The sequence below is a fragment of the Xiphias gladius genome, chromosome 24 (genome assembly GCF_016859285.1).
Source record: "Xiphias gladius isolate SHS-SW01 ecotype Sanya breed wild chromosome 24, ASM1685928v1, whole genome shotgun sequence".
Lineage (NCBI taxonomy): Eukaryota > Metazoa > Chordata > Actinopteri > Istiophoriformes > Xiphiidae > Xiphias > Xiphias gladius.
The window spans coordinates 19,926,370-19,938,894 of NC_053423.1; positions in this window are offsets into that span (position 1 = coordinate 19,926,370).

Genomic DNA, 12,525 nt, shown 5'->3' on the forward strand with positions numbered 1-12,525 from the left:
AGTTCATCATTTGACAAGACGCAAGCCAGTGCTTCATTAAGAGATTTACTAGGTCTAGGTTTTAGTCATCAGAGATTTGACGTGGGCCAGGATGTGCATGGAAACAGGCTGAGAAAAAGCAGCGAGCCCTCTCGGTTGACTGATGGAAATATTCAGTTTTGGAGGAGGGTCAGGAGATGTCAGAAAGGGAAAAAGAGAGGCTTATGTTGTCTCTATCTATTTTTCCATCCCTGTTGTGATACATCCAACAAAAAGCACTTGAAATACTGACATAAACCAACACACCTGGATTGGGCTGCACCAGCCTTTCATAAATCCATCACTACATTTGTGTGTTAAGTAACATGTATACATGGAGACGTGTGTTTCATACTTAGTAGTGTGCATTTTGTGATTTTTGGGCTATATGGCACATTAACTACAACTTTTAAAGCAAAACTTGAAACCCATCTTTTTAAAATTGCTTTTATTAAGTATTAATTTGGTATTAAATTATTTTATTTGTAATTAATTGTTTGTTTTTATCTATTTTGTGATGTTTTCATGTTCCTATTTCATCTTGTCATCTTTCATTCTTTGTAAAGCACACTGTATTCCATTTTCTTGTGTGAAATGTTCTATATAAAATTTGTTTATAAATATTAGCAGTAGTGTTTGAATTATTAGTATTATGTAAATAAAATTGACTTGAGACGCAGTTTACAGTGGGTAGGTAATATCCGATTATGCTAACCTAATGTTAGCCTAGATTGGTAATTTAGGCCAAAGTTTCTGCATAACATTTTGTAATTTGAGATATATTGTGTTATTTTCGTGAAATGTCACTTTAAAACTTCCCAGTTTACATTGTTATTAAACTGAATTTTAATCAAGCATCACGTCTGACATGTCAGACACCATTTTTACTCTTCACTCTTTAGCATCTCTTTAGCAAGCTAACGTTAGCTTTGTCAGTTGGTTCCGTAAACTATCGTACGTAACAGTTACACCCGGCAGTTACCAGGTATGAATATTTAGTAACAACTAGTCTTCATGTTAAAACTACTTTATTCGGTGCAACTTAGTTTTATGTAGTAATATGACTGGATAGATTACTAAGTCAAGAAAATGCAGACAGAAAGTGAAGCTGCCTGTTGATTCACATCATCTTTGGTTTCTCTGGGTGTAGAGACAGAGAGGCTGTTGACCATTAAGACCACCCACAGGCTTGTGTCATCACAGCGGCTGCTCTGAGAGGATTATCTCAGCTCCCTGTTGTGTTTGGATGTGTGTGGGTGAGAAAGAGACAGACAAGGGAGAGAGAGAGAGAGATGTGGGTAGGCCGATAGCAGAGACAGAAAATGAAATGAAATGAAAACGAAAAGAGCAAGCGCACATGTAGATATATGTCATCGGTACGGAAGTTTTAACGCCCCTGGAGATAGCATCTCTGTGAAAGAAAAAACATCCAGGGGTTTTGTGGTTTTTTTGGATGGAATTTGGTAATATCTTAAATTTCATGTTGATATGCGATGTCTTTGAATATGTCATAGCAAAATTAGGTAGTTATTTGTGTGGTGATCAACTGATGTGGGTTTTTGACACCAGTTCTTTTTTTTTCTTCATCAATGGCCAATATTTTATTCCAAAACTCAACATATTTAAATTTGTCCATTGTCCCACGTGCACCAAAAAGCAAACAGGGACCGAAGTGGCAGTTATTAGTCACGCCAGCAGCATGACGCTGGGAATGGTGTTTGTTTGGTCAGCCCACAACCAAAATTTCTCAACAACTAGAGAATGAATTTCCATGAAAGTTTGTCCCCAGAGGATGAATCCCTGATGACTCTGTTGATAACCCGACTTTAACTTTTGCAGCACCACGAGGGACACATTTGTGGTTTTGAGTCGAATATCTCGAGAACTGTTTGATGGATTGTCATTATATTTGGCGCAGAGATCCATGGTGCCCAGATGTTTTGGTTTATGACCATGTACCTGCAAACCTAATGACATGCCCATAATCTTAAACTAATTGGTTTAGTGCTAATTAGCAAACGTTATAGCCTCTAAATATCAGTGTGTTAGCAACAGAAAACTTTTGGCAGTTTAAGGGTGACTTTGTCTTTAGCTTATTGTGTTATTATTATTATTATTATTTGAATTATTCCGTGTAATTTAAGTTTTATTAAATTATGTTTTTTAGTATGCGTTGAATGTGTTGAATGTCGTCCTGTGTGCGCTATGAGCTCACCCAACATGGTCCGAACTAACTTTTTTGAGTTCCTTGAGCACACGTCTATATTTTTAAACGTTTTGTCTATTTTGATGCCAGAATAAACACAATTACTGAGTATCCACCTGTGAGTTGTACTCCAATCTGAATGGAAAAGTCTCTAGAAAAAAAAAGTAGATGACCAAATCAGCATTAAAACCCAAAATGAAACAACACAGTGATACACCTTGGATGGTCGATTTACCAAACATTGTTGAACGATTAAAAAAAGAATAAATGCTAAAAATAATAGAAACTGTTTAAATGCAGGGAAGAACAGTTAGAATAGAATAGAACTTTATTGTCCATCAAGGTGGGAAATTGTATTTTTGCCTGCTTAGCAGCTCATTAAAACATACAACTCTGAAATTAAATGCAACACACCTAAAAACTTACATAAAATGCAATACACAAAATGTAAGGAAACACGTGTGAGCAGAGGACCTCACTGCCAGGCCAATACCGGAATGAATTTCAAAGCTGTGTATGAAAAGATGTATTGATAATTTGAATCTCCTGTGGGACAGCAGAGGCGGGACGGGAAGTTGCAGTGGGTGCAGGAGGCTGGCGTCTCTGTCTGACCTCAGCGACCGTCTGTGGTTCCACCTGAAAAAGCAAAAACCCAACCATTAGACTCTAGCGGCTGCTAGACTCTCCGGCAGGCCTGTCTAAACACGGACAGAGGTTCATCTCTGTCATCGGCTGGGCCTGTGTGTGTCACACAAACACTGACACACATGTTGGCTCTATTAGTAGTTTAAAAAGTCGAGACAAAAGTGACATCCCTGATAAACAACTGGAAGTACATCTATAAATGTGACTTAAGTCATACAGTTCTTTCCACTTTGCCTCTACAGTCCAACATGTTGAAACTCTCAGCAGCACGTTTACATAATCCACACGGATGATTATATTATAACTGTTGCTTTATTTGCTCTATTAATTCTGTGGTTTTATTGCGTGTTGTCATTGTAAATGTGCGCGTGCTGTACTTTCAAATTACGTATGGTCAGGGTTGCAAATTTGTAGCGAAAAACTATCCAACCGATCGAACTGTTTAAATGAACAATTAATTGATTAAAGGTAGAAAAAAAAGTTCAGAAAGCCATTTAAAAGAGAGCCACGCAGGTGACGTACTGTAAGTCTTTAAAAATATAAATATGATATAGAGTAAAATTAGTCCTTCTCTGTATGCAAACCCAAAAAAGTCTTTTCTTACCTGTCCACAGACCTTGAATCACAAATACTTGAATGCTGAATTTTAGAGAACCCATGGACTAAAATTTTGTTGAGGTTACCACCAACTGCAGTAAATCATCAAAGTAACATAATCGTCCGTTTGATAAAAATGATCTTAATTTAAGGTGAGCTTTTTGAGTTTGTTTACACTGTAATGACTCGGTTGTCATCAGATGATCTTTCTTCACGTCTTATCCTTATTTATGTTTTCAAACTTAATGACACCATGACAAGTCTCCATATGCGCTTTTGATTTATTTGTGATTACCGTGACTGTGATGCTGACATCTGTTTTGGCTTGAGAGCATTTACTCTGGAGGAAACATGTGTGCCTCTGTGTTTGCGTGTGTGTGTGTGTGTGTGTGTGTGTGTGTGTGTGTGTGTGCGTGTGTGTGTGTGTGTGTGTGTGTGTTTGTTTGCGGAGCATTTGAATTAATTTTCACACCCGTCTCATAAAATACACTCACATAGTTACAAGGTTTGCTTTGACAAAAGCACACTAATGACAAGTTAATGAACCTTCCTCTTGAGGTAGCCAATCAATTTCTGAGAGTGAAGCTCAAAAATGGCATAAAAAAGGACAAAGGCAAAAAGAGAGATTTTGTGGATAAATAAAAGACAATGTCCCATCATATTTATTCCGGATGGTGCCATTTGCAATGCAGAGGGGGCTGTATTTTAGCTGTGTGGCCCGCTTTTTCCCCAAGTATTAATTATTTTTATGATTTGCATTTCAAATTCAATTCCCTCTTACGGAAGACAGATTACTTTCACTTCGCATTCACAATTAAAATAACTCCGCATTTCGTCTCGCAGACGACGGGATAATGACATGCAAATGAGTTTCAACAGGGTGAGAGAGGAAAAAAAAAAACATGATGAGGAACAGAGAGCAGAAATGGTCTTCTTGGCTCTCCGGATAATTTTGGGAAAAACTGATGAGTTTATTTCACTGTGACGAAGGGAGACAAAAGAAGGGTTCGAATCCAAATTTTCTGAATGTCCTGTTTGGGAATTAGTAAGGAAATAATTAAAAAAAACTGCAAAGTTTCTTCAGTATTCTCCAGTGAATTTTTCAAAATTACATCCACAAAAATACGTCTGCCTCGTGAGATAAAGTTTAATAGTGGGTTTTAACTTCAAAAGCTTCTTCTTCGGCTTCTATAACAGCAAGAACTTTGTCAATTAGATTATGATCAATTTATTGGTTCTTTAAACGAGACCTTTATCTCTTACACTTCAACTGACGGTTGCAGCTGCGTTCAGCTCTTACTCTTCAACAATGTTCAGTGTTTGCATACACGCTGACAATTCAACTGCCGACAGGGTTTCAACTTAAACTGCGACACACATACAACCTCTCACATCCAAGCAATTAACATATTAAGACACTGTAATATGTTTACAATACACTCACTGAGCACTTTGTTAGGAACAGCATGCTGAGTAGTTCCTCCCTCTGCTCTCAAAGCAGCCTCAGTTCTTCATTGCATGGATTCCACAAGATGTTGGAAACGTTCCTTTGAGATTCTGGTCCGTGTTTACATGATTTCATGCTGCGAATCTCCCGTTCTACCACATGCCGAAGGTGTTCTGTGTGATTCGGATCTGGTGACTGGGGAGGCCAATGAAGTTCACTGAACTCATCATCGAGTTCATGAAACACAGTTTGACTTTTGCTTTGTGACCTGGCGCATTATCATCCTTGAAGTAGCCACTGGAAGATGGTAAATTATGGCCGTAAAGGGATGCACATGGTCAGCAACAACACTCAGACAGGCTGCTGCATTCAGACAATGATTGGTTGGTGTTAAGGGGCCCAAAGTGTGATAGGAAAACATTCCCCACACCGTTACACCACCACCACCAGCGTGGACTGTTAACACAAGCCAGGTTGGGTCCATGGATTCATGCTGCTGATACCCAATTCTGACCCTACCATCTGCTGCCTCAGCAGAAATCCAGATTCACCAGACCAGGCTACGGTTTTCCAGTCTTCAGTTGTCCGGTCTTGGTGAGCCTGTGCCCACTGCAGCCTCAGATTTCTGTTCTCGGCAGGGCAGGTAGTGGAACCCGACGTGGTCCTCTGCTGCTGTAGCCCATTCGCCTAGATGTAAAGAGTGTTTATCTGAGTTACCGTAATACAAGGGAATTCCTTTGCTGTATCCAAATAAAAAGAGAATTTTAAAAAAAAAGTAAATGTTAATGTAATTTTTCTCTTGTTCCCTTAAACTACCCATAATCCACTTCAAAGTGTTTGGATGCAGCTGTGGTGGACATGACGCATGTGTCCCTTAAGACCTCTAATGGCTTGTCTTTCAATGCACTGAGCAGACAAACAAACTCATACACACACACACACACACACACACACACACACACACACACACACACACACACACACACACACACACACACACACACACACACACACACAGGAGGGCAGCACATTGATGATCTCAGGAGCACAGCTGGTTACAGATTCAGACAGGAACTAACCCACTAATGATTGGCTTTAATTGAAAAATGAAAGCTTTTCTAGCGGGGGCACGCTCAGGTTAGAAGGTGAATGACGTACGAGCACATGACCCAGTTTGCTCTAACACAAGTCACCTGCTCATTGCGGACTGAAATAGCTCAGGCAGGCGGAGTTGGCTGGATAATTGGGCCTGTTTTTAATAAACAGTGACTGAAGATGTCCCTGCTGCCTGGCCTGCTCTACGCCGATAAAGGTCCTTTTCAATCTTCTGTAAGACTCTGCGCTTCCAGGAATAGTATGTGCCCAGCAGATCCAAACCCCCCCCGACTGGATGAAAACCTCACTGCCTGCCTCTCGTCACATCACCACCGGGCAATGAGTTAACCGTTTTGAGGCTTTGCTGTCTGTTCATCCAATCATATCCCCCTGCCGTGACCACAAAGCTGGGCTTCCTCGCAGGGTCCAGATGAATTTTTCCACGGGGCCTCGCGGGTGGCTATGTGGCCTGGGGCTCACGAGTGTCACGGAGTTAAGATGCGCTGCCTGGCTGGTGAGCCACGAGGGTGGAACCTTTCCTGAAGGGGAGGGGGGTTGGTTTATGATGGGAACCCTGTTATTACGGGCATCTGCGCAGGTGGTTACGGTACTGGTGCTGTATTAAACACGCCACTGTTGCCTGTTAAACCTGGTAACTCCAAGTTTCAGGTTCTTGTGGGCCTTTTGCTTCTGTTTAAACTGATGGCCAAAGGTCTTGAGGTTGTTTTTCTTTTATTGCCGTGTTTTTTTTGGCGTCCTCTGTGGCTTATGTATGGTGGCCGGGTAGAACTTAACACACTGTAAAACTCATGCCCATAAAGATCTCATCTTCAAAACTTTGGCAACCCATACGTCACATACAGGGAAAAAAATATTTCAAATTAGTAAAACTCAACCAATTTAAGAAACACGGTCACCGATTTGAAAACACCTACACGACATAAGTTGCAAACACTGCAATTTGTACACAACAAGAGAACTGTGTTATTACACATGGGAGTTTCTGAGAAGATGTTTTATTCATTTGCTTCTCTTAAAGTGCAGGGTTATCAGCTCTCTCTGCCACCGTCTGACGGTTGAAATGCCATTTCAGACGTTTTCAAAAGCAAGCAACAACCAGTATGGCTAAACGTAGAACGCAAAAGCATTAGTGCCCCGACATGCAATTCCCGTAATAGCTGCCAGTTCCAAAACGAGTTCATATACAACTCCGCTCTCACTATGTGGAAGTGAGAGGAAGTGCTCCCTTTATGATCAAAGTCAATACATTTTAACCACTGGAGATGGTCTCAATCAATCATTGACCTTTTAATGCATATCTTGGTGGTGATTTTACAAAAGTTAGTGTTTCTTGAAGACACAATTAAAGGACGAGGCTGGTGTTATTTTACGTTGTTCTTATGGTCAGTAAATCCTATGAAAGACAAAAACCAAAAATGCGGTCAGAGCTTTTCAACTTCCCCTCAGATTCTATGGTGGGTACTTAGCCCACGGCCCATTGGTTTGCCATGACCATGTTTATCTTTAAAACAGGACACAAATGTATGATTTCGTCTTTGAGAAAAGTGGATATAATTCCCTGCAACAGCGTGGAACTGTTTTTACAAAACGTTATTCAAATAGGAGTAAACTGTACATTTGTAGGGGACTATTTTCAGCAGTGGATTAATACACATTTGGTGCTCTAGTGAGTATTTAAAGCAGCAGGACCTGTACAGTGTTGGTGTGATTTATTATTAAGGAACATGTCAGCTAGCGCAACAGTGGGGCTCAGTGATGCTTTCGACAATCTTTATTAATTCATTGTTTGTTTACATCTTTTCAAGGAATATATAATGTCGCTAGACTTATCATTTGAGGCTTAAAGAGGGTCATGTTAGGTGGGGAGTTTGCTTGGTTGGTACCATGATACTCAGCCATGGTAGTTTCTCCTTGTTCACCAAAGCTGAACTGAACTTCAAAAAGTCTCATCAGAGACCTGCGCACTGGGCGGACTATGTTTCTAGATGCTGGAAAAGTTGACATTTCAGAGATACAAGGCTTTCGTGCAACGGCGCAATTTCCACTGGCCATGTCTCCCTCGCTTCAAAAATCCTGTTTTTGTCCCCTTCACTTTTGTATTTTCAGGTTGTTTTTTCTCTATCAGGTCTCTCTAAACATTGTCCTCTAACTGACCAGTTTCCACAGTCCAGATAAGAGAAGGTCTGAGTTGAGTTGATAATAATGTTGTTATGCTCACATGGCTAAATTAACCTTCAAGTGATCTCAGAGGCAGAAACCCCCACTGTATCCGGCAGTTTCATTATTTCCCCTGGCACCCACCAGAAACCAACCAGTACTCTGGAGCTGCAGTAATTAGTTGACTGATCAAATAGATAATTGATAGAAGACTCATTGGCAACAATGTTGAAATGTGATTTATCGTTTGATAAATCGTTTCATAAATTCACTTGTTCTATTCTGTTAAATCTGAAAAAATGTTTAATGTATCATTTTTAATATTCTCCCCAAAAAAGACGCTAGAACTGAATATCAGTCAAAAATAAGACGGTTAACGCGAAGTTCTCTTTGTAGTAAAGACGCAAACGCAACAATTATCAGCAACTCTCATTATAAATTCAAGCAGGGTTACAGACAGAGGTTTACATATCATTTCTAGTTTTTTTATACCATCATCATTATGGAATACAGAAAAGCAAACTTTGCTGTAATTTGTGTTTTGCTCTATTGATTTTAAATGAAGTGACGCGCTCACTTCGGGACCAAACGTAGACCATTTCAGCAACACTAATGCACAAGTTCTCCAAACACACCTCCAGCTTTCGTCTGGCAGCTGCTCCTGTAAATGGACCTGCTTTTCCTCATCTGGAAAAGAGGACAGTTCTGTAAACCTGCAGGGAAAGATGAGGGCCTGAGCCGCTTCCAGGGAGCCTCGTGAACCGTGTCTCACCAGCCGAGGTCTAAATCTGTGAAGAGGTTTAATGACCAAACACTTCACCTCTCAGAACCTTAGTCGATCTGCTCTGCCTGACTCGGAAAAGGACAAAACAAGAAGACACACAAACACACTGTGCTTGCAGGCCAGTACACTGAGTCAGCCTTTCTCTGTGGCAGCGTCTTCACTCGACTGGCTTCTGCCCACATCAGCTTTTAAGCGTGGTGACCCTGGGATCAGGCCTGCATGCTTTCCCCTTGAGCTCAGCCCAGATCAAGAAAATACCCAGCATTCTGGGGGCTTTGAGATGGGGCAACTCTGCTAAACATATCAGATGGTGAAGTGGGACGTTTTATGCCCAGGAATGTCTCTATTCCCACACACACACACACACACACACACACACACACACATATACACACAAAAATCTCTTCTCCAACCCAATTTAAGCCCCTGCAATGCAGCCTCTGGTCCAAACGGGTCCACTGTGCCCGATGTGTGTTTCTAATACTCTCTGAGGGAGACTGTGAAAATGTAGTGCTGTGTTACTCGTCCCTTGTGTGTGATCCCATTAAGTTCAGGCTGAGGTATCCATGGGTACTCTGTGCTCTCTGATGAAAGACACTGAGGGTCTGTAAGCGAGAGAGCAGCCACCGGAGACCCAGGTAATGCAGATGGAAGAAGCAGCCATCCTTGCCAGGTCCCCCTTCCTCCTCATTTGAAGCGCCACCGGCGAACTGTGACCCATCAAGTCGCTCAGCCAAGGTGCATACTGACCCCCACCAAAGCCACCGCCGCACACATACACATAAAGAGCAAAGTGAGCGGGGTGCATCTGTCGTACATCCGATCCCTCGTTAAATATTTGAAGGGAAAGCAACAAAAAGAGGCGGAAAAGACAAAGATCCGGTTGACTGACAATGAATGTGTGACTGTGCAGTTTAGACACTGTAAAATGTTCTGCATCTTAGGAGAGCAGATAGCACTTGTTTTGTAAACACAGGATCAAATGGGATCATCTGCCTCAGGTCAAAAAACCAGCTAATCTTCTTATCCTCGAAAATAATTCTAAAAATATTATGGTAAAAGTAGTTGAAAGGCCCCTATACACCGTGTGATAATAAGTTTATTGCCGCTCACACTGTGGGAGAACAGTCCAACTAAATTTTGGTTGAAATTTGTGTCTGATGGTACAATGTCAGTTTTGAGGCCTGTCAGATTGTAAAATGAATGTCTGGTAAATCCTGTCACTACAGTATAAAGAAACTTGGCATCTTATGTTCCTTTTTTTATTTGGTGGTGTTATTAGGTCTTACAAAAAAAAAGAAGTAAAAAGAGACATATCAACTTGCGTTCTAAATTCGCCCTAATGGTTTCAATTCAATGTTTTCATCGAGGGGAGATAGAGATGAGTAATGACATGCAACGAGGGTCCAATGACAGATTCAAACCGCGGACGTTGCTTTTCATGGTTTGCGCCTTAACCACCGAAGCCAACGGTTGCGAGGTCTATGAAAAATCTGGGGATTAGAGATCGTAAAAAAGGAAAATATTATACAAGACCTACAAGCTCAAATTCAACATCTTTTACACAAGGTATTTTATTGTTACTGAGGACTAATTCTGCCCTACGGAGAAGGATGGGAAAATTTCCTTAATAGGTTCCAGTATCTCTTCTGAAAACAAAAATAATCGGGATACACATGAGTATATGTGTAGTTTGGACTTAGGCTTTTGCTATTTCTTTAACCTTTTATTTAACCAGGTGAGAATCATTGAGGTTGGAAACCACAGCAGCATGAATGTTGTGAACAAAACCGAACTGAATAAGGCAACAGATAAAATAACACTGTAAACTAATATTAAAATATGACTCTATGTAGGGTCAGACCAATTGAGAAAACTGAGTCAAAACTAAATCCAGATGTTTGAATTGTAAGCCATGTTGGAGCTCAGAGCTGGTGTTCACAAACTACAGGAAACTGACACATATCTCTGTCATCCTATTAACACTCTGTTTGTTACTTTCCATGTGTCATGAAATACTCAGACTACTTTTTATAGCACTTGGAGGACATTAAAACCAAAAATAGTTTCCAGCGTTTTGCTCACTACTGTTTTTATAACCCGTGAAACGCGGAGACAGTTTCTAATTTTAACCATCCTTATAAAACACTAAATTTGGCAGAGATTTTAAGATTCAATCGGCTACTCATCTTGTCTATCGTTCTGTCTGTTTTGAGAGAGAAACAGAGAATTTTCCAGTGTCAACAGACAGCGAGGGATCCAACGTGGACATTGTTTGTTATTGTCCTTGCTGTGTATCCATGTTGCTGGTGAGGTCCTGTAATTTTCAGCTGTGTTGCTACAGACTGTGCCCAGTGACATCAGCTCTGTGGGCACGAAACCCAGGGAAGAATAACTTTTACTCAGCACCAAGAGCTCATTCAGCAAAACAAAGACACATGCAACAACAGACTAAATGTGCAGACATGTGAAAAATGTGCTCTTACTTCTTCTGTGACTGTTTGTGCAGATATTGGGCAATTCTGGAGTTAGCTGTGTTATGCAATGATGCTTGTATAGCAGCCTTATATGGAGGTAACATTGGTGGGGGTGTTTGTCCGGTTAGTACATGCCTCTCAGGGCCTGAATTAAGGTTTTGGTAACAAAGGAGTATAGTGTAGTGAGATTTTTAAGTTTTATTATTCCTAAATATGCACTCGAGTCTCATAAAAGCCAAGTAAGAGTGTAATTTGACCTCACCTTACTCGGAAACAACAACGATAACATCTCCAAAAGCATTAATCTGAGCCAGAAAAAAACCATTATCCTCTGTGGTGCATAAATTTCGGAGTCCTTTCGATCTCAGGTTTCTTTCTCTCGAAATTAATGACAGGTTTGTGCGAATCAAGACACGTCAAGGCTACGTTTCTGATAGTTTTTGTGCTTTTTAATGTATCTTAAAGATAAAAGGCAGCTGTCTGACTGTATAGTTTAATCTGATGTTTTGACACATTTTGGAGATCTATTTATCACATCTACAATAAATCATGACCCGCATCCAGACCTTGCTGTTCCTCTCTTGAACTGTTTTTAGTAATTAATAGGACTGCTCTCCTCTTTCCTGCTTGAGCAAATCCTCGTCTCACCTGGAATGAGATACTGCACTTGCCCCCAGGCTCCCCTTCTGATGAAACTGTCCAGGCATGAAAAAGTTGATCAGAGGTCTGTAAAGGAAATGTGTTCCGTCATAGGAATCTTTCACAGCCAGCTGCCACTTCTAAAGTCAATAGTATTCAGTTTCTGTGGAATAGGTGTAGCTTTTGCACTGTAATGATCTGAGCACATTTCTGGCAGTAACGGTGGCAGGTTTGCCATTGAAATTGGCAGTAATAGTAATTTTGGGGCTTTGATTTCACACAGAAGCAGACGAAGGCAGCTTGTCATTTTTAGCGGACGACTGACGCTTTTCATTCCAGCAGACCTTTAGCAGAATCAGCTGTAGCTAGCTGGTTGAAAAAGTTTGTCTCCAACTGACGTTTTATTATTTTTCAGATGATTTATCTTAAAATGAGAAGC